Consider the following 23,967-nt stretch of genomic DNA (forward strand, 5'->3'; position numbering starts at 1 on the left):
TTACTTGGGGGGCCGCAGTAGGCAAAGTCAGGATGAAGGTGGGCCGCATAATGAATTTCACAATCGCGACGCATTGCCGCCTCTGCCCGCCCCTCTCACTCTTCCTTCACAGAGGGGCGGGGAGAGGTGCCGATCCGTGCAGCGATTGACGTCATGAGGGCCAGAGCTGAAGCTGAAAGCTCTGCCCCTTCCAGGAAATGCCGTCGGATTGCCCCCCCGGGCAATTTGTGGGCTCTGCACCCCTTGTTTAGCAGCGGGGATGCGGCGGATTACTTGGGAGCACTGAAGCGAACTATAAGGAAGCTTTTGCCGGCAAGGGCCACAAAATATTGTATCGAGGGCCGCAAATGGCCCGCGGGCCGCGAGTTTAAGACCCCTGATTGAAGGGATGTTGACTTTGTAAACATACCATTTGACTGGCAGTCCTGGTGTTCTCTTTGCTGTAGTAGTGGCTGAATCACAGACCGCAAACAACCATGCAGCTAACATTATTTGTGTTAAAGCAGAACTGTAGTGCAAGATATATGTATGCTGTCATATTATGTTCCTTTTAATCAATACCAGCTGACTGGCTAATCAGCTAATCCTCTGCCTGAAATTCTCTCAGACATAGGCCCTCATCAATCATGATGGAGATCAGGTTGTTTGCACAAATTATACAGATGTGTCAAGATTAGCTGGCTGCTTGCTTCAGTTGTGATTGAGACAGTAGTTACACCTTAACATATCAGCAGGGCTGCCAAGCAAATGGTATTTTGTTAAAGGTAACAAATATGTCAGACTCCATATATCTATCACTACAGATCTCCTTTAAGTCTGATTTCATTATAGCTGCATGTTTGTTTTGGTCCTGTGGTGCAAACACTCTTGCAGCCAATGAGATCATGAGGACTGTCCGGCAAATGTTATTTTTTATAAGTAAACATCCATTTCACTCTCAGTTTATTGTTCCTTTAAAGGTTCAATATTAGTATAGTTTAAGGTAGTATAGAAGTTTTATACCCTTTACACCAATTTCAATGGCCGCACAGGACTGGCCTTATGTTTTGATGCAGTACTCTGTTGAATGTGGTCGGACACAAGCATGCAGTCAATGTACTAAGAGATGTCAATGTCACAACCACTTTATGTGCAGCATGAATGTTCACAGGATAGTCAGTTTAGAACAAAGAAACATCAGGGTAGGCAGCGTTCTAATGTTATTATAGGTTAATACGTTTAAACAAATATATGACATGTCGTTTGCCATTCAAGGATACCCGAAGTGACATGATGACCTAGACATGTTTATGTACAGTGCCTAGCACACAAATAACTATGGTGTGTTCCTTTTTTTCCTTGTTTGCCTGAAATACTTAAATATGAGGTATGTAAGTGTATGTCAGAAAGAGACTAGAGTTTGACCCTCACTGATAAGGAAATGCGAATCAAAATCACTTTACTACCATAAAATTAATTTGGTGGGCCATAAATATGTCAAAAGTGTTTTTGGATATATAAGTGAGGCTCACACTGTAGTCACTTCCTGTCAGAGTCCGGACTGAGTCAGCCACTTACATACCTGATATAGAACTATCAGGCAGAGTAGGAAATTCAGGAACTCTGTCTATGTATTAGTGTATTCTGCACTGTACATACACATGTCTATATGTTCATGTGGCATTTCACGCCGGTTATTCTTTCCCAATGCACACTCCATATTATTGTCGGTGATGTTTATGTACTAATGTTGTATTCAAGTGTTAATGCACAATTTATGATCACACACACTATTTTTCACAAATATTTGTACTGTATGTACAAATATCTGATGATAAATATGTTACAAAGGTACATATTTGTTTGAAGTAATGGTGTTGCTGACCTTCTTTGTGTTTAAAGGTGCTACAGTAAAGGGTATATGTAATACATGCCTAAATATGAGTTTGCTCACTTTGTTGTCGTTTGTTTTCCTCTTCTGCATTGATTACTATGTGTGGTCTTGCACATGTATGATAGTTGTAGCTGTAGTGTGATGTAACACTGCATGCTCTGTGGACATGTGGCTCTATTAACATGTTAGAAGAGGTTATGCTGTCATTTTATGTGTGCACATACATAGCAGGAAGAAATGTGTTTCAATAAAAAAACATGTTTAGTTGCAACAAATTTGTTGTTTATTCTTGTGTTTTCAATAAACAAACATGTTAAATCACATAGAACCAAATGTCTAATTGAAAAGCATAACATCCAACAATTATCAGAACAAACAAATGCTCCATTGTGTTCAACAACACTCTAAATCATAATATTTACATACTTCAGACACGTTTGTAGCAAAATGACATAACACATCATAAGTTTTGATAGTGCCCTTTATCAGTATTCCAACACATATCGGGGGTATGAAAAATATCACCTTGTGCTTGTTCTTTGCCTGGTCCTGGGGGATATGCATTAGTAGAATAATAGGCTTGGTGGTAATCTGGTCCATAAGGTTGATAATAAGGTGTGTTGCTGTGTTGAGGATGTGGTGGATACACATATGGTTGTGTGTGAGGGTTAATATTATGTTGCCCATGATGGTTTGGAGGTAATGGTGGAGTTGTTTCAGGTATGGATGGAATGTGTGGTTTGGTTATTTGTAAAGATGTTTTGTTCAGAAGGTCAAGTATTGCAGTTTCAGTCTGAAACCTGTGTTCGATAGGTAATGCTCTTAGTTTTTTGGCAACAATGTTAGCGAATGCATCACACTCATCATCATCAGTGTTCACCATGGATATTGCTTTGAGAATGGCAACATCCTTTCCAGCATCATCTTGGTTTTTTTTTTTCCTTAGTTTTTTCAGTTGAACTTTCCCAATAGTTGTGGAGGTAGCTTCCTTCATGGTTCCTGCATTTGTTTGCTGTTAGTGAAGAAAAACATATAATACAGTTACAATGACATTGTGAAGCACATTGAAGCACACAACACATAATTTGGTTACTTTTAAGTGGACACTAACCATGTGCTGCAAAGGCATTACTTGCTGCCTTGGTGATGTGTATACAATGAAATAGAATGAAAAAACTATATGGTGTTAGTGGACCACCATAAGTTTTTAACATACTCTCACCAAATTAGAGGTAGTACATTACTCTATAAACTATCATTTTAAACACTTGACATCCCTTTTGTGCGTCTGGCCAATATATACACACTTCTAGGCAAACAAGCTGCCTTTCAACTCACAGGCAGCCTATGTGTGTGATTGAATTGTGTGTGTCTATTTAAATGAAAAAACGATTATACCTTACATGACACAGGCTCTTACTATAGGGGCTTAAAGTTATTGCGTGTTGCAGCAAAGGTAGTTAGTAATGCATGATACTACAGGAGTTTAACGACTGTAAGTAATTTTTTAAATCACACACACTAAACTACACTACTTGAGCACTCAATCGGCCAGTAATAATTCATCCTTTACATGTCCAGGGCCGGCGCTACCATTGGAAACAATAGGCAGTCGCCCCAGGGCCCCAGAGCCTGTAGGGGCCCACAAGGTGTCTTTCCCCATCTTAACTGTTGCTCCCCAGGGACTCTGCAGAGTCTGTTAAGTTGGGAGGTGATTGTGGGAGGGTCAGCAGCCAGCTCTTGGGCCCAGGAGGAAAATGTGGCTGCAACAAAGGGCCTATAATGACGCTTTTTGGTTGGTGGTTATCTGTTGGGGGGCTCCCAGGCTAATTTTGCCCTAGGGCCCAATTGTTACTTGAACCGGCCCTGTACATGTCGACATCAACATAAAAACATTGGTGTGGACACCCATAGGTCAGGCACCCCTGCCCTTGTATTACATGGTAGCTCAATAGGTTAATGTGTGGACACACACTCATGGCCGAAATACAACCTTTATATATGCTTTCACTGAAGCCAGAAATTAACTTGTGTGCAGTTGTGTGTGTTTGTGTGTGTTTTGGAACATCAATAACATAGATGTTTTACAGCAAAACACACACAAATGCACACAACAACATTATTGTGCTGAGTCCATAATAACACAGGTGTCAGGAGCCATTTAAGTGTAATAGTGTTACATCTATGGACATTCAACCATAGTTTTCTGTAATGTTGCATGTTCACATTTGTATCAACAGCATATTGCTCATAGTTAGGTTTCCGTAAATATAGTACACACACTTCAACAGGTGTGATTGTTGCATGGTACTAATGTTATAAAGTGTTGCATACTTTATTTACCGGTTCATTTTCTGAAGTCTCAAGTGTTGTATTTGGTTCCTGTGATGAGCTAGCCACCACTGATGTTGGTGTAATGTCGTCATCTACATTATCGACTGTTTCCCGACCTTCTTCCTGACCCACAATAAACGTAAGGAGGTTATAATACCACAAGCGTGGAGTGTATATTTCATCCGTACCAGCCCCAGATCTCTTTGATTGAGCAACCTTGTTGAGTTCTTTTTTGAAGACGGTACGAATATTTTGAATTTTATTTTTCACAAAATCTACATTAGCAAATGGAAAATAAGGCTTACACACTTCCACCAGAGCATCATACCCCTTATTTTTGTGTAACCGGTTAGAGTATTCTTTGGATCTAATTTTCCATAAACAGGGATAATTCCTATACACATCAATGAATTCGGTTACAAAATCTCGGTTGTTAAAGACATCTGCTGATACATTGTCCTGAAAAATGAAAAGTACAAAAGAGTAAAAAAATGTATGAGTGTCATTATAGGCAACAAATCTCAATACAAAGGTAAACACAAAGCCAAGCAAAAACATTATGACGTGCCCATATTAAGGCATGCATGTATAGTTTCCATGCTTCACTTTGTACATAGCTCTGACTTATGGGATATTATGTGTGTGTACACACATTTATGACATTGAGACTTCTGTACGTGGAGAATACAAGATTATATTAATATATATTTTACAGCCACAAACATTTACATGACCCATTTACAATGAGCACTCTAACATTGCACACACATGTACTGATAATGTTCCTATCATGCATACATGGATACTAACATAATTAAAAAAATTTTTTTCTACTATGCAGTATGTCACACTACTTGCATAAGTAACATACTTGATTACATCCACAAGTAATGTACAGTAATTGCACTAAGCAATACATAACATTCGTAAATAATTGCTTTTCTTGGAACGTACGTTACAATACACGAACGCATCAATATAGCAAGCACGCTTACTGCATTTGTAAAGGTTAAAAGTTACGATACTTACCATTGTAACTTTGGGATCAGTCATGACGGGAATCTGCACTCTCCAGGACACAAACTAGCATCATGGTGAATACTACACACGTTTGTTCGTTTTTAAACGTTCGTTACACGAGGGGCGGGCCAGTACAGCGTGATTGCTTTACTTCCTGTTGCGTGCGTGCATTGCGTCACTTCCCCTATGCGATCTCTCAGCTCCTGAACGAAGCATGGCTGAGAGAAGGAGATCTAGAAGACAACACAGGAGAGCAACTCCAATGAGCATGCCAGAAATGTGTGACATGGTGCGCATTTTTGAGAAGTACGACTACGATGGGCGTAAACACATCTATACAAATCCCATAGAGAGGAAGAATCAGATAATGGACCATGTCCTTGATGTGTTGGAGAAGGAGCATGGAGAGATTAGAGAAAAGGCACAGTTGCAGCGAAGGTGGTCAGACCTGAAGCTCAGAGAGTCTGACGTACTTGAGTCCATTCATCGCAAAATACAGCGAAAAAGTAAGTACTCAATGTTAGCATTCTGAGTTATGAAACATGTGTGCATTATTTTTTGAAATAAGATGTTATTCCTATGAACGTTTGTTATATGTGTAAAGGCTGTGGCTAAATAAATGTTGTTGTTTTGGTTGTTATGGCAGAAAACAAAAACAAGAGAAGGAGACAACGGGAAAGGCAAGAAAGGGCGAGGCAGGAACAGCTGCAGGACACAGCCAGAACAGATGTGGAAGAAAGAAGATCTGAGGAAGAAGACATGGGGGAGATGGACAACCAAGGTTTGTTTGGAAGTTTCCTGTAGAAATAGTAATGGATTTTTAATATATAACATTTTTAACATCTTATTGCGCACTCACAATCCTGCAATGGTGCTGGACTTGTAGGTACACACTTTACATCACAGATCAACAGGCCTGTCCTGATTTGTCATCAAGATTAAATTGACATATACCATGGTGCGTCTTGCACAGGCCGGCACGCCATTACACAATTTGCTGACCAAGACACTTCTTTAGGCATTGGGCCACCCTCCATGGCCCATACCACTGGTTGAAGTGCTTGGCCACTAGCCACCCCACCCCATGTGCGTGTGTGATTTTCCCTGAGGACCTAAATGAGCATGGTTAGTAAAATAAAGTTAGTTCCATGCACACCCTCATGTGGCAAGTTGTGGGTGGAGCCCAATAGTCCGAAAATACAGGGATCCCACTGTTTAAACATTTGACAGCGAGTGGTCTCTTGGTTCGTATCCTTTATCCCTTTTCTTTTGTCCACCTCTTTCCTCTCTGTGCCTCTTATGTGCGACTCTGTCCCCCCCCCCCGCCTGTTTTATACCTGTGTTACCACTTGACCCCTTTGGACTGTGGTCGTCACTCTGGCGTAGCCAGGTGCCACCAGTATAGGTATACAGGTACCGTTTTAAACAGTATAAGTAGGCAACTATAGGTAATACCCCAGTAGAGGGAGACACGCAGGCCCGTTCAATGTTTTTGGGGGTGTACCGCCACCTGAAGGTCTGGCCCCTTCTCTGCAGTGTCAGTTTTCACCCCCTGATGGGTCTGGTGCGCACAGGTGAGGTAATAATTAGTGATTAATCACACATACATAAATATATGTATTGATGTGTTTTGAAACAATCAAATGTTGATGTGTGATCCGAAGTGGGTTGTACTACACTTGATTTAATGATTACATAATACAATACTATCTCTTTATTGGAGTGCCTTTGCACGCACATTCAACTTAAGCAACATAGGATAATGAGTATCAATTCACAGCAAGTAACTGTGTAGGTGAGTGATGTGTCTGTGACAAAACCATTTATGTGCTATATGTTGAAATTGGCATATCCACATTGTTGTCTCAACAAATAATGTTCATACCTGCTCTACCTTTGACCTCATGAGAAATGTCATAGCTGCAATTAACAGATAGTGCTATGTGATTGTGTGATAAGCAATATATGATCATGCAAACACTTGTAATCTACATATAATATTGTTCTCACAGATTTGAACACACCAACACAACAAGATGATGTGGATGAATGTGTGGATGAGCCACAGGATGTTGGTGAGTGTACATATTATAGTTTACCTGTATTCTTGTCACATAACAGCCAACACACCAGCCACAGTAATGAAAGATGCAGAGATTTTGCCTAGGCCCAGCATTGTTGGGAATCAAAACCTACATGAAATAACTGCTCTAAAAGCATTAGCTTATGTTTGTTGTTGTGACCCAGCAGTCCTAAGTATATAGGCCATCACCTTGAGTATAAACGTTGTGTCAACAGTACTGTATGCCAGGGTGAACAGTATGGGGAGTTGTGACGCTAAAGTACGAAGCCCACCACTGCACTGCACTGCACTGGAATAAATATTGGACACGATGTTCTACTATATTATGCAAATGGACATTTTTAATCATATTGGTAGACAATCCTAACATATAACAGATGGATAACAGAATGGAAAAAATAACAATGTGTTCGTGTTTTTTAATTTTTTGTTTGTTTGAAAAACAACAGTGTTATATCTTACTTCACAGATAATCCACAACACAGTGACCAAGAACAACCACTGGAAGTTGAAGCAAGTGGAACGGACTTGCAATTAACGGAGGAGGAGTGTCAAACAGGTAATGATTGTATTTCATGCAAGACATATGTTATTTAATCTGTGGACACATGACTTGGCCATGACAAGGTTTTTTTCTTTTTTCCTGCTTTACCAAAGACCAATCAGTCATAACACCATCAGTATAGTTCACAATGAACTATATAGGTAAGGTACCTACAATGTGTGGAAACCTAACCCCTTGTGTTTCAAAATAAAATGTTTTCACACTCTCCAATCATTATCACCTCCATATGTGTATCTGTGGCCTTGACATTCTCACTGTGACTGGGACCATCACACACCATAAATGTTTGTTTCTGTGATGTTAACAAATTGTGTCACCTGTCGAGTGGTTTGGTGTTTCTTTCCCTAATACACTATAATACACTAATGAAATGTTTAAATATTTACTACACATGTAGCACATTTTTCAATTATAACATTCTATATGCAGATGCTAATGTAATCAACATCCCGGATAATGTCGTTGAGGAGGTTGAAGATGTAGAGGTTGAGGACTTGGAACCACACACCATGACCATTAGTAAGTATATTATTGTTTCAGATACAGCTACATCACCAAGTGCTTCACCCACATACAACTTTCACGTACATTCACACCATGATAGAAATATAATAGATTTGAATCAACATGTATCCCTTTCATTTACAGCATATGACTTTACACACATTGATTTGTAAACAAGCATGTGTGTGTCAGTTCATCATGTCTTCTCATCTGTAACAGGCAAAGCAAACCCCACCAACAACAAAAAAATAGCCATCACAAGATTATAATGCACACTTAACAATAAACATATGACCGAATGTTACCTTTGTATACAATAAAGGATGATGGACATTTGGAATGTATAAAACATGTCATTGTGTGGCACGTACAAAATATAGCATGATATTTTTTTATTTTACATTTTTAGACATTAAACAATATTAACACACATTTTTGATTGTATTTTTCAGACGTTCAGACAGCAAGACAGTTAATAAGTGACATGGATGATGCACTCATGCGTTTAGAAATTTTCAAAACCAATATGTGGGCAACTGCCTGTGCCAACCAAAGAGAAATACAGGCAATAAGGAACCGAGTAGCAGAAATGTTCAACTTGTAAAATTTAAAAATTTCTTACTTTATTATGTTAAGTTATGATTCATATTGAACATTTTAGTATTAAAAAAGGACTTTATTACTTTTATACTTTATCATTATGTTCATTACTTCTCCAATAAAACTGTACACAAAAAAAGGAGGGAGAGGAGGAAAAAAAGATGTGTGTTAAAATAAACCAAAAACAAACATTTAAAATAAATAAAAAAACAAAAAAAAATTAACAGCAAAAAAAAAAAACCCAAAACAAATATAAACATACAACGTACGTATATATACTCGCACATTAAAGTTAATACAGTACAGAACGAACGTTACAGTAACAAACGTTAGAGGAAAAAGACAAATGAAACAATTCAAAAATTAAGATCCTTGCCGTAGGTAACTTTCTACATGGATACGACACTTCCGGATTTTTGAACATGCGTACTCTTCAACAGATCTTAACTATCGCTCGATATGTGTACACATTACAACGATGTACCGATAATCGTGAGAAAAAATCCGCCGGGTTGGATCGGTCCAACTGCCCGATAACGATCGTTATCGTTCACTGGAACGATCGTTCGTGATTTTTTCGTACACGATTATCGTTCCAATTATCGGTATCGTTCATTTTCAAACGATCTTTATCGGACGTGTGTACTCAGCATAAGCTGTGGGGTAGATTCACTAACTGCGGTAAGCAGAATAACGTGCACAATGGGCTCTATACAGGTGGTAAAACAAGTTTTTAAAGGAAACATCTGAGGATAAAAAAAAAAACAAGTTCTACTTACCTGGGGCTTCCTCCAGCCCCTGTCAACCTATTTGTCACTCTCCACAGGCTGCCAGGGGCTGGAGGAAGCCTCAGGTAAAGTAGAACTTGTGTTTTTGTTTGTTTGTTTTTCCTCGGACAATCCCTTTAACTACTTTCGGACCGAGCGAGTACGAATCTACGTCGGGCAGGGGGCGCTGCGGTCCTGACCGGACGTAAACTCTACGTCCCATTGACCGCGCCCCAGCCCGTCCGCGTCGCTCGGTCCGCTCTGCCCCTGCCGCAATGTGATGTCCTGCCGCCTCTGACGGCAGAGCACTGTGAGCCGGGCAGGAGCCGCTTTCATTGGCTCCTGGCCCTGTCATTCATGTAAGCCGTTCCCATTGGCTTACATGGAGTGACAGGGTCAGGAGCCAATGAAAGCGGCTCCTGACCGGCGCACAGCGCTCTGCGGAGCAGCCTGCGGCGGGGACAGAGCGGCGTGTCCGGCGGGAGCGACGGTAACTTGCGGCGATTCATCGGGAAGCGGCGGTTTGCTGGACCAGCACCCTCTGGTCCTTAAGGGGGCAGAGGGTGCTGGTCCAGAAAGGGTTAAGGAGAAATTACCGACAGCGGTAAATTCTGTGTTTTTTTTGTTTTTTTTTCAACATTCACAAAAAAGTTTTGGAGTGAGAGTAAAGGTCGATAAAAACGTGCGGTAATATGGCTGTAATGGTGAAAAAAAAGTTGTTAAACATTCAGTAAAAATGCGTAATACATGCGGGAAAAAAAGTTAGATGCTACGTTAAGGTCGCATAACGTGCACCTAACACAACGCATAGTGGGGTAGAAGCTGGACGTCAGATCGAGCCGCTTTAAGCGGCTCTTCACGCGTCCTGTGATGCGTACTCTTGGACGCATGCGGGATCACATGGTCCCACCAGCCAATCGCCGCATAGAGCCGGCGCTGCAGGAAGTAAACACTGCACGTCACACCGTGCAGTGAATATTAATTTGCCATGTGCCTGGCTGCGGAGGAGGAGGGGGAGACCTCCTCCTCCTCCAACACTACTGAGCATGTGCAAACAGTCTAACACGGCTTAGCCGCTTAAAACGCACAGCACGCAGCACTTTGTTTTTGCCTGCTGCGTTACAGTGTTACGTTTTCATTGCATACTGATGGAACAAAAACGGCGCATGCGTTACATTTAAGAAAAAACAAAAAACCTTACTGAGCATGTGCAACACACCTAACGCAGCAAATGTATTGCTAAACGCACAGCATGCAGCACTTTCCAAATATTGCTACACGTTACACACAATGCAACGTGTGCACTGTAAATGTTGCACAGACTTAATATTGCTGTGCGTTAGTCCACGTTAAAACATTTTCTAACGTGCGACTTTAACGTCGCACTGTGAAAGAGGCCTAAAACAGGACATGTGTTTTCAACACTGTATTATCTAAATGCTCTGCCTACATACCTACAGTATGAGTTCTCGTACTGTAATGTAATATACGTAACGTTCGTTTTACAGTGTAACGTACATTTTGAACCGTTCGTTACGTGCGGGCGGAACTTCCTATGATGTCACTTCCAGGAACATTATGTGACATCTTCACTGTACAGAAGATATAATAATGGCTAGACGTGAGCCAAACGTTCGTTGGCATCACATCCATCGCAGAAAACACGCATTTTCCTGTATTCTACTGTGACGTTGTTCCGGATCGTTCGTTAACAAACTATCAGATCGTTACACACTTTTAAAAGCTACTTTTGCTAAAGTCATTCTTTCATCAATTAAAAGATTGTTCGTGGTTCACAACGAATGATCGTTGTCGTATGTGTGTACTTAGCTTAAAGGGACCCAGAAGTCTCTTTTTTTTTTTTTTTCTTGTTTTTGTCATAAAAACCTCTGAAGAATGAATGACCCAGTTAAATTGCTGCATCCCCGCGGCAGATGAATGATTTATTACACTGAAATAGCCCTGCAAAGCTCCGAGGCTCGCATGGTTTCATTTCCTTGAATGGGGCTGAGCTTCAGGCTGTAGCTCTGCCTCCTCTGCAGTCAATCTCTGCGGATCACTGCCTCTCCCCGCCCCTCTCAGTCTTCTTTCACTGAGAGGGGCGAAGAGGAGGTGGAGATCTGCTGAGATTTAATTGCGGAGAGGCAGAGCTACAGCCTAAAGCTCTGCCTCTCCAGGAACAGAAGCCCTGCGTGTCAGGGCAGCATAATCTACGACCTGCAAAGTCGTAGCACCTTGCAGGTCAATTACTCTGTAATAAATCACCCAGCTGCCGCGGGGATACAGCGATCTAACTGGGGCATTCATGCTAAAGAGGATTTTATGACAAAAACAAGAAAAAAAAAGACTTTAGAGTTTCTTTAAGGCTACTTTCACACCAAGACGTTGCGTTTTAGGGGATGTTAAGGTCGCATAACGTGCCCCTAACGCAACGCATGGTAATGTTGAAGTTGGACGTCAGATTGAGCTGCAGTTATGCAGCTCTCAAAGCAGCCGCTCCAGGTTAGTGATAGGAAGTCCGGATCTTTTTAAGGATTCTGATCATTTGAATCGGATCATTGAAAAGATCCGGATCTTTGAACCAAATCATTTGAATCATTTTACTAGGGAAGCAGACTGGGTGAAATGACTAGCAGGACAGGACTTTCTCTGCACTGTACACTCTGAAAAAGCAAAATTACATGCTGGAAGCTGCAGGCATTTGCTGAGAAGAAAGTGTGATGCCTGCCTCAGGTCCTGTTCTCACTTGGGCGCTTTCAGCCTGCGTTTAATGCTTTGCTGATTGATGGCGATCAGTAAAGCTCTGCATCACAAGGAATCCTATGGGATTACTCGAACTGCAGCGATTGCAATCTCCGACTATCGCAATCGTGCAGCATTTTCCTGGCAATTGCGTCGCAAATCTCATTCACTGGAATGAGGATCGCAAAACAGAATAGCAGAAAATAACAATAAAAAATTGGAATAGCTGGGCTATTTGCGGTTTCCAGGTGCGAATGGCACCTAAGGTGAAGAGTATTTTTGTTAATATGGATGCCAAGATTTAAGCAGAATATAACCCTGCATTTCAACTTTGCTCTAAAATATTATTTACAGCATATTATATGCAAAAAGCATTTTTTTTTTTACTAGACCAGCATTGGAAGGGTTAAACACGGATGTTTCAAGTTCCGTGGAGAGATATGCAGAAGTTCAGATTGTTACATTCTATGTATCTATTGATAAACAGTTACACACTCTTTGGCAGTCCTCCAAGCTCCTTCTCAGTCAGAGAGATGAGTCATTCAACACTTAGATACATTTCTGTAAACAAAATGTATCTCTTTTCAGCTTCGGATGCGTCTGCAGAAATCTAAAGGAACTTTAAAGCCCTGTGTAACCCTTCCAATGCTGGTCTAGTAAAAAAAAAAAAAATGCTGGTTGCATATAATATACTGTAAATAATGTTTTAGAGCAAAGTTGAAATGCAGGGTTATATTCCGCTTTAACCATTAGCCTACTTTCACACTATATCCGTTGTGCTGTGCATGCAGAAGGCAGTCATTAGTGGTGTGCACGTATTTCAAGGCCAAGTACAGGTGACAAGGCTAGGTAGGGGTAAGAACTTAATTGCAGGGGGAAAAACACTTATTTTATTGTGACAATATCTGCCACTTTTTTAAACTTCAAGGAGGGCACAAAGGAACATAGAGGAGGACAGAGGCAGACACAAGGGGTACACAGGAGGACAGAGGAGGACACAGGGATACAAGAGGTACAAGGGGCACGAGGTACAAAGGGGGCGTAATCCACAAGATGCCCCTTCACCATGGATGCACCAGATTTTGTATATATTTTTTCCCCTGGTTTTTGTCCTCTAAACCTAGGTGCCTCTTATGGTCAGGAGCGTCTTATAGTCCGAAAAATATGGTACATCAGAATGGTGCGGTTTGGCGGCAGACAGGATGCTGAACTGCCCATCAAGCATGCAGTTCAGCCTCTCATCTGAAAGATGCCTTATGGTGTGTACACACTTGAAAGATTAATGAAAGATCTATAGGCTTATACACACATCAGACTATAATCTTTGGAAATTGAAAGATCACAGACCAATCTTACCACCCTTCGTGTAGTATGAGAGCCATACTCTATACAGTCTTTTCTATGGAGCTGAACTCCACATCAGACAGAAATCTTTGCACACACAGGTGCTGTAGACATTCAAAAGATCAGTATCTGCACAAGATCTGTACCTGCAAAAGATCTGTTCCTGCAAAATACATTCATAGTCTATGATATCTGCAGATCATCATACACACCTTGTTTAACAGACATTCATCTGATCTGCAGATGAATGTCAGTTAAACAAGGTTTGTATGATGATCTGCAGATCTCATAGACTATGAATGCAATTTGCAGGAACGGATCTTTGGCAGGAACAGATCTTTTGCAGATACTGATCTTTTGTGTCTGTACAGCATCTTTGTGTGCAGCATCTTGCAAAGATTTTTTTTCTGATGGGGAGTTCCGTTCCATAGAAAAGACTGTGAAGGTATGGCTCTCATACTACACGAAGGGTGGTAAGATTGGTCTGTGATCTTTCATTTTCCAAAGACTATAGTCTGATGTGTGTATGAGCCTTTAGACCAATTTTACCACCTTCCGTGTGGCAAAAGTTCCGTTCCTGCAAAATGCATTCATAGTCTATGAGATCTGCAGATCCTCATACACTCCTTGTTTAACAGACATTCATCTGCAGATCAGATCCACCAGGATGGATTTTCAGATCTGCAGATGATTGTCAGATATGCAGATGAATGTCTGTTAAACAAGGTGTGTATGAGGATCTTCAGATATCATAGACTATGAATGCATTTTGCAGGAACGGATCTTTTGCAGGAACAGAACAGATCTTTTGCAGATACTGATCTTTTGAATGTGTACAGCATCTTAGGCCTCATACACACATCAGACTATAGTCTTTGGAAAATGAAAGATCACAGACCAATCTTACCACACTTCATGTAGTATGAGAGCCATACCTACACAGCCTATTCTATGGAGCTGAACTCCCCATCAAATAGAAATCTTTGCAAGATGCTGCACACAAAGATGCTGTACAGACACAAAAGATCAGTATCTGCAAAAGATCTGTTCCTGCCAAAGATCCGTTCCTGAAAAAAGCATTCATAGTCTATGAGATCTGCAGATCATCATACACACCTTGTTTAACTGACATTCATCTGCAGATCAGACAATCATCTGCAGATCTGAAAATCCATCCTGGTGGATCTGATCTGCAGATGAATGTCAGTTAAACAAGGTGTGTATGATGATCTGCAGATCTCATAGACTATCGATGCATTTTGCAGGAACGGATCTTTTGCAGGAACAGATCTTTTGCAGATACTGATCTTTTGAATGTCTACAGCATCTTTGTGTGCAGCATCTTGCAAAGGTTTTTTTTCTGATGGGGAGTTCAGCTCCATAGAATACGGAAAATTGTTACTTACCTGACGGTAATTTTCCTTTCCCGATGCTTACATGTCATAACACTTGGGTAGATGCCCCGCCCCCTTTACCCCATAGGATCCCGTGATTATAAATTCTAACAGCCCCTCCTTCCCCCCAGTCTGCGTCAGCCTCGAACTCACCGAAGCCACATAGATGGGAGGGATCGTGCTATGACATGTAAGCATCGGGAAAGGAAAATTACCGTCAGGTAAGTAACAATTTTCCGTATTCCCTATGCTTCCATGTCATAACACTTGGGATTTAACTTAGGAAAGAATGAAGGGAGGGCTACTTAACTTGCTGAACACACAAAAATGTAATTCATATTATGTATTTGCAGACAATACAGTTTTCCCAAACACAATAGAACTTTGAGAAGATAAGTCCACTCTGTAATGGCGCATGAAAGTGTGAATGCTGGACGGTGGACCAGTTGGCCGCCTGGCAGATTTTCTCTGCCGGTACTTGGTTGTATGCTGCCCATGACGTAGCCATACTACGTGTTGAGTGAGCTCTGATCTGCTGAGGCGGTTCCAGATCGAGAGTTCTGTATGCGGCCTGAATGGTTTTAACTAACCAGGAGGCAATAGTTCTTGTCGAGGCCGCTTGGCTCTTTCTATATCCTGTAGGTATGACCCAAAGTCTTTCTGTTTTCCTGAATTGGGAGGTTACATCTAGGTAAGTTCTTAGTGCTTGAACTACATCCAAAGGGTGTGAGTGCCCTGAGTCCGTCATCTGAAAAGATGGTAAAGTCCAGTCCTGATTTAGATGAAATATTGAGGCAACTTTGGGAATGAACTCCTGAATTGGTCTCAGGACTACCCTATCTGGGAAAAAAGAGAGATATGGTTCCTTTGCTCCCAGAGCTTGGAGTTCCGATACTCTTCTGGCCGAAGAGATCGCCACTAAGAATACTGTTCTAAGTGTTGTATTCCACAAACTACAGTTCTCAGGAGGATAAAAAGGTTGTTTTGCTAAGGCTTCCAGAACAAGAGGTAAGTCCCATTTGGGGAATATGTCCTTTTTTTGGTGGCCTTAGTCTTAGTACTCCCTTAATAAATTGTTTTATTAACCACCCTGGCGTTCTATTAAGATCGCCAGGGCAGCTACATGAGGGTTTTTTTTAAATAAAAAAAAAAATATTTCATGCAGCCAACTGAAAGTTGGCTGCATGAAAGCCCACTAGATGGCGCTCCGGAGGCGTTCTTCTGATCGCCTCCGGCGCCCGGAATAAACAAGGAAGGCCGCAATGAGCGGCCTTCCTTGTTTTGCTTAGATCGTCGCCATAGCGACGAGCGGAGTGACGTCATGGACGTCAGCCGACGTCCTGACGTCTGCCGCCTCCGATCCAGCCCTTAGCGCTGGCCGGAACTATTTGTTCCGGCTGCGCAGGGCTCAGGCGGCTGGGGGGACCCTCTTTCGCCGCTGCTCGCGGCGGATCGCCGCAGAGCGGCGGCGATCGGGCAGCACACGCGGCTGGCAAAGTGCCGGCTGCGTGTGCTGCTCTTTATTTCATGTAAATCGGCCCAGCAGGGCCTGAGCGGCACCCTCTGGCGGTAATGGACGAGCTGAGCTCGTCCATACCGCTAAGGTGGTTAATGGGTGAGTAGCCCATGATGTGCCTGTGAGGGCGGTTAAGGCCGATATGTGCCCTTTTATAGTATTGTAGCCAAGTCCCTTGTTTAGCCCTCTCTGTAGGAATTCCAGAATTACATGGGGTTCCGGTTTTAAGGGATCAAACTTTTCCTCTCTGACGAACTGTTGGAAAACTTTCCACACTCTATGGTATGTTGCGTTCGTGGTCGGTTTTCTGGAACTTAGCAAGGTTCCAATGACTTGGTCTGAACAACCTGAAAGCTTCAGCCTCTCCCCTTCAATATCCAGATCATCAGCTTGAGTTTCTCTGGGTTCTGGTGAACTATCTCCCCCTGTGTCAGAAGACTGTTGACGTGTGGGAGAGGTAGTGGATACTGTGACTTCAGTTCCCACAGGAGGGGGAACCACGGGCGTCTCGGCCAGTATGGGATTATTGCTATGAGTGTCACCCTCTCCTGGTATAATCTGGTGAGTAATGGCCGGATCATTGGTGTTGGTGGGTAGACATAGGCTAGGGAGAAGTTCCAGGGCATAGAAAGAGCATCCACTCCTGCTGACTCCCTGTATTGGTACCTGGAGTAGAATATCCTGCTCTTCGTGTTGGTTGGAGTGGCCATAAGGTCCATCTCTGGGGTCCCAAAACGGTTGCATATCCATAGAAAAGTTTGTTGTGATAAACTCCACTCGTGGTTGTTCACTGCTTTCCTGCTGAGGTAATCCGCTGTTTGATTGTCTATCCCCGGTATGTATAGTGCTTTGATGTTCCATAAGTTTTCCTCTGCGAACTGAAAAATTACTGCGGATTCCTGTAATAATGCCATACTCTTGGTGCCCCCTGTCTCCTCACATAAGAGACTGCCGTGCGGTTGTCCATTTTTAGGAGTATTGTCCTTCCCTGGATTTGGTTCCTGAAACTGACAAGCCCCTGATAGGCTGCTCTCAATTCTAATATGTTTGCTGGAATTTGGTGAGCTGTAGGAGTCCATAATCCCTGGGCGAACCTGCCCTCGCAGTGGGCTCCCCAGCCCCTCTGGCTGGCATCCGTAGTAATTATGGTCGGTAAGCTGTCCTGAATAAGATGATGTTTTGTTATATTCTCCAGTGACGTCCACCATAATAGGCTGTTCCACATTAGGTATGTCATCTGTATTGGTTGATTGAATGACGTTTTGTTCCATTGGCTTAAAAAACCCCATTGGAACGGTCTTAGATGACAATGTGCCCAACGCACCATTGGGATGGTTGAAGTCATCAGGCCTATCAGGCTGAGACATTGTCTCGCTCGAAGTGAGGTCATAGTTGATACCAATTGTATTCTTTGAATAAGGTTGTGTGCCTTCTCCAATGGTAACTTCAGCGAATTGTCCACTGTGTTGAAGAGTGCACCCAAGAATATCATCGACTGTGTTGGTTCTAGCTGACTCTTCGCATAATTTACTTTCCGGCCAAAGTATAGAAGTGTGTTGATTAGTATTTCCCTGTGTTGGAGTAATGTTTGTCTGTCTGATGATAGTAGAAGCAGGTCGTCCAGGTAATGGTACAACCTTAACCCTTTTTCCCGAAGTAGAGCTACTACTGCTAAAAGAGTTTTGGAGAAAGTCCTTGGTGCAGTGGAAATCCCGAAAGGGAGGCAAGTAAACTGGAAATGTTCTTCCGCAATGGCAAACCTTAGGTACTTCTGGGACCTCGAGTTTACTGGTATATGCAAGTAAGCGTCCTCGAGGTTCACAGAAAGCATCCAATCGAATGTTCTTGTTGCTTGCCGGATTGATTCCAGAGTTTCCATCTTGAATCTTTTTACTTTGATGTTCCTGTTCAGTTTTCTCAGATCTAAAACTGGACGCCAGTCTCCTGTTTTCTTTAGAACAAAGAATAATGGGGAATATACTCCCTTGCCCCTCTGTTCTGTCTGTACTTCTATTATGGCCTGCTTTAGCTTGAGAGTTTGGATGTATTCCTTCAGAATTAGTCTTTTGTCTTGCTGTGACGGAATTCTTGTTGCCTGGAAGTGAATTTTTGGTGTTGACTTGAAACTCCATCGATGCCCCTTCGATACAGTTCGTATGACCCATTTGTTTTTGATATTCTCCGCCCAAACTTGTCCGAATTGGGCAAGCCTTCCCGTTACTGGACAAGCTTGGGTGGGCTCCCCGTCAAAACGGCTTCTGTTGTGTGGAAGGAGTCGTCTTCTGTTTAGTAAGACGCTGTAAATTGGACTGTGAACTTTGCTAGTTTCTTTTGAATTCTCTGCCAGGCTTGTAGGATCTGGCGTTCCTGTATCTTGACTGCTGAAAACGATTGGGTAATTGAGGATTGGATTTCTTGTTTCTTCTATCCTGGGGTATTAGCCCCGATTTTCCTCCTGTAACTCTTTGGATTGCTTGATCCATTTCTTTACCAAATAGATTGGAACCGTCGTACGGTATTCTGCACCAGTCTGTCTTTGATGCTGGGTCTGCTGCCCATGCCTTCAGCCATAATGCCCTCTTTGTTACTACTGTTGACGCCATGGCTCTAGAAGTACATCTGATTACATCTACCGCAGCTTCGCCAATGAAGTCTGCCGTAAGGTTAAAGTCATCGAGGGCTGCCAGGATTGCTTCTTTATCTGTTCCGGCCCTCACTGCTTCCTCTATGTTAGTCGTCCAAGCTCTTAGGGCTCTGGATACTGACGTTAATGCCACTGCTGGTTTTATCGCATTACCTGTGATTGTATAAATCTTCCTTAATTCAGAGTCCATCTTTTTCTCTAAGACATCTCTAAATGTTGTAGCGTTTTCTCTTGGCAGTGTCATTGGTCTTGCTAGACGGACCACGGATGCGTCAACAATAGGTGGGTTATCCAATGTTTTTGTCTCTTCTGGTTTCAGAGGATAGAGTTTAGTAATCCTATTATTCAATGGTGCTCTCTTATCGATCTTTTCCCATTCTTCTTTCATTATTTGTGCTATTTCCGTCATTAATTGAAAAGTGGTAGTTTTCCTTTTAAGATGTGTGAAGTATTCCTTTTGCTTTCCCGTGCTTGTGGAAGGCTCTTCTGAGTCATCTGAGTCCCACTCAATGGCCTCCCGGACCGCCCTTACGTAAGGTTGTACTAGCGTGAAATCGAAACCACCTGCGATCTCGTCTGCGTCCATTGACACTTGGGGTTGGGGTTGTTCCGCCTGTTGGGCCAGTGTTGGTGGTAACAAGGCTAAATAGTCTCTCATAGAGTCCTGCACTGCCTGCGTTATCATTTGCGAAATATCTACAGGTGTTTGATCAGTGTCTTTAGCCAGTTCATTAAAGCATCTTTGACAGACAGATTTTTCCGGTAGTGCTTCTCTCTCGCAGGCCCAGCATCTCCTGCGGCGTTGTCTAGATCGCGATCTACTTCTTTCTCTATAATGAGGAGAAGGACTTCGTCTGCGCGATCTTGATCTTGAACGCGTGCTCTTTTTGCTTTTGCGATGTTTCTTCGGGCTGAAACAAAACAAAAGAGACCGCGTTCAGCTTTTAAACGATCGCATCGGGAAAATAAAGAGAACCTACCTGATTGCCCATACCTTTCCCGACGCTGGTCTAATGGTGGCGCAGCAGGAGTAACAGGAGCAGCAGAAGTTGCTGACAAGATGAAGGAAGAAAAGAGAAGACTAAGTGTCCCGGCAAGAGAAAAATGCTACTGAATCAAACTTTATACAATCTAAAAATAATCAAAGTCACACGTGTAATGTAAAAAAAAAAAGGTTACCTTGCTGAGGTGTGGGGATATTTTGTTCCAAAGGAACGGTGACTGCCTCCTCCATGGCTTTAAGGAGCGATAGGGTAGTGTCCTTGCCCCTCCGACACACTATCTTTGGCTATGGACGCCGGACGCCATGTAGACAGGCTTTAAATATACCTCCAAAGGTAGGAGGCCACCCCCGGCCTCCGTTCTCCAATCAGAGATGCGCGTGAGCTGTCGCTATGGTGACCACTAAGCTCCGCCTTCCTCCACGCCGTCCCTGCTTCCGGCAGAGAGCGACGGATACTGGGCGGAAGTACGTCACCGGAAGTGACGTTTGCGCCTCACTAGCCGACAACCAGGAAGAAGAAGGGTAAGGAAACTCCACGCTGCGCCCGACATAAGCCACCATAGCATATTTAATGCTATATATCACAGTCCGGGCAAACCTGAACCCGGCCTATACATAACAAAAAGCGGCTGTATAGGAAAACTTATAGTCATTTAGACCCTATCGTTTCCTAAGCCTCCCTCCAAGACCAGCAGATACGAGGGGACCTTACTATATTATAGTAAAACGGCCATAGAATTAAAATATATACCACTCTTTAAGCAGCTAGGTAGGGCATAAAAAGAAAAAGAAAAAATTGATAGGCAAACCTTGCCCCAACGTGGATCCAATGAGGTGAGGGGGCGGGGCATCTACCCAAGTGTTATGACATGGAAGCATAGGGAAAAGACTGTGTAGGTATGGCTCTCATACTACATGAAAGGGGGTAAAATTTGTCTGTGATCTTTCATTTTCAAAAGACCATGGTCTGATGTGTGTATGTGGCCTTAATGTGCAGCATCTTGCAAAGATTTTTATCTGATGGGGAGTTCAGCTCAATAGAATAGACTGTGTAGAGTATGGCTCTCATACTACATGGAAGGTGGTAAAATTTGGTCTAAGATCTTTCATTTATCTTTCAAGTGTGGACACACTATAAGTCTGTAGATTAGTACTACAGCCAGGAACTGCTATTTTGTTAGAAGAATTCCTCTTAGTGCATGTTTCCTTTACAAAGATCTTTTTTAAGATCCTGATAAAACGTATACTTGTACAGTACTATATGCATCTAAGGTCTGTCATTACTTTTTCAGGCTGCTCAGCAACGTTTCCTTTAACTACAGCTACTGTAATCAATGTAAGGGCTAAGTGACCTGAAAATGATTTTTTTCTGTTTAGTAGATATTATCATGTTGGAACACACACTAAAAGCGCTAACCGTTCTGGTTCTTTAGCAGTAGACCTAAATGTTAAGTCTTCCATCTCACGCTGGGCACTGACACTAATATAATGTTTGGCTTTAGGCAGAACTACATAATCAGGCCTTTTTTGGATAAGTTGTGTGTCGGAGCTTAGAGTAAGTTCATCCGGTTTGTCACTGGCTAGTATCCAACCAGTACTGTAATACTTAGCTTTGTTGCTTTTTGAACCAAAGAGATAGAATTTGAAGTTCAAACATGTTTGAATGATCTAAATCCTACATTATTTCTTTAAGGCCGGTTCCACACTATAAGCGCTTTTGTGAGCACTTGCGTTTGATTAGCGCTTGCTGAGCGCTTGTTAAAAAATCGCTCCCATTCACTTTCATTAACATTAAAAGTAAATAAATGACAGTAAAAGTAAATAAAGAGAAAACAGAGTAAAAATCAGGACGTTTTTCGCGTACGCGATTGCGACTATTCGTTTGTACAGCTTTTTATGTATTTTTGTAAGATCCAATAAAGCAATTTTTTCTGATAAAAGAACAGTGCTGGATCGTTTTGGGGATTCTGGATTGTTTACCCGGATGGTACATGGGTGGATCCGCTGCACGCTTGACCCCCGAGTCATTTGAGAGCTTTCCTACCTCTTTCTTGGGCGATTTAGCTCATAATATGGCCCTGGGTTGTTCCCACTCTACCTCAGGCCTGGAACCCACTAGAAATGCTTTTCTCAGCGCTTTGTGATTTGAAAAGCTCTTGCTTATGTTATGCTATGGGAGTGATTCCACTTGAGCGATGTGATTTGATAAAAATCCCACATAGCATTGCATGAAGAGCTTTTTCAAATCACTAGCGCTTAGAAAAAGCTTCTAGTGGGTTTGAGTCCTCATTCAGCATAAATTGCCGAACACAAGAAGGTGTGCAGACACATTTGAGGCCTGGAACCCATTACAAATCGCTAGCGCAGTCACATTTTTAATTAGATGCTTAGAACAAGAAAATGTATGCGTGCTCAAACACCAAGTTTAACCCTAACAAATCTGGCTTTGCAAATCTGGCCTAATTGGCTTATCATGAGGCATAGCTCATGCAAATATGCGTTTACTTTCGCATGCCAAACTATGCAGGGTCAAAACCCAATACCGCAAAGCGGTTGCCCTGCGGGAATAAGTTCATGCTACATTAGCACTATCCAGGAGCGCCACGGGGAGGCTTCCCAATGCCACATTTTTAATTAGCTCTTTAGTAAACTATTACATTTAGATTTTTGGTAGTGATTTTAAAAAGTCTAAGCTTTTGCCAGCAATTGTGATAGCAATTTGCGATTAGCGATTTTAGTTCTGATTGGTCCTTTCTAATTTTCACTTTTGTTACAGTTTGCTGTAATTCAAAATTGCACACAAATCACTATGGGCTTGATTCACAAAGCGGTGCTAACCTACTTAGCACGTCTAAAGTCTTTAGACGCGCTAACCAGGGTGCTAAGTAGGTTAGCACCGGATTTCTCAATCAGATTGCGCGCTAACTTTGCGCGCGTAAAGTTTCTACGCGCGCTAAGTCCCATAGGCTTTAATGGGCACTTCGCGCGGTGCGCCCTGCGCTCTGTGCAGTACGCGCGTAAAGTTTTACGCGCATAAAGTTTTGCGCGCGTAAAGTTTTATGCGCGAAAAGCTTGTTTAGACGTGCTAAGGGGGTTTTCACAGGCGTGCTAACAGTTAGCACCGCTTTGTGAATCAAGCCCTATGTGTAGTGATTCATAAGCGATTTGCCAGTGCGTCAATACTTTACATTGAAGTGCAAATACTCCCAAAATGCTGCATGTCCTGCGATTGCGATTTTGCTCATTGCAATCGCTACTGTGGTATTTGTTACATTTATTTACATTGGCACAGCATTTAGGGAAATTGCTATCGATTTAACGGGAAGGTCCAAGCAAAATGAAAAAAATGAAGGTCGCACAAACCCGAACCTTTGCGGAAGGTTCGCGAACCTAAAATCGGAGGTTCGAGCCATCTCTAACCTTCAAACAAACAATTTACACTTAACTGATGTTAAGCTGACCAGTCTAGTTCCTGATGTTTTTACCCTTCTCAAATTAGGGGAAAACATCAGCTGTGAGCCAGTCATAAGGACCTGACCCACTTGAAAGAGAATCACAGAAAATAAAATCAAGCGGCC

At 42.3% G+C, this 23,967-nt stretch overlaps 1 protein-coding gene across 1 annotated transcript in view; it reads left to right on the plus strand.

Moving 5' to 3' along the window:
- Positions 1-23,967, plus strand: part of NT5E (5'-nucleotidase ecto) — a 153,378-nt gene that overhangs the window by 13,233 nt on the left and 116,178 nt on the right. The window lies entirely within an intron of this gene.

Source organism: Hyperolius riggenbachi, chromosome 4 (genome assembly GCF_040937935.1).
Source record: "Hyperolius riggenbachi isolate aHypRig1 chromosome 4, aHypRig1.pri, whole genome shotgun sequence".
Classification (NCBI taxonomy): domain Eukaryota; kingdom Metazoa; phylum Chordata; class Amphibia; order Anura; family Hyperoliidae; genus Hyperolius; species Hyperolius riggenbachi.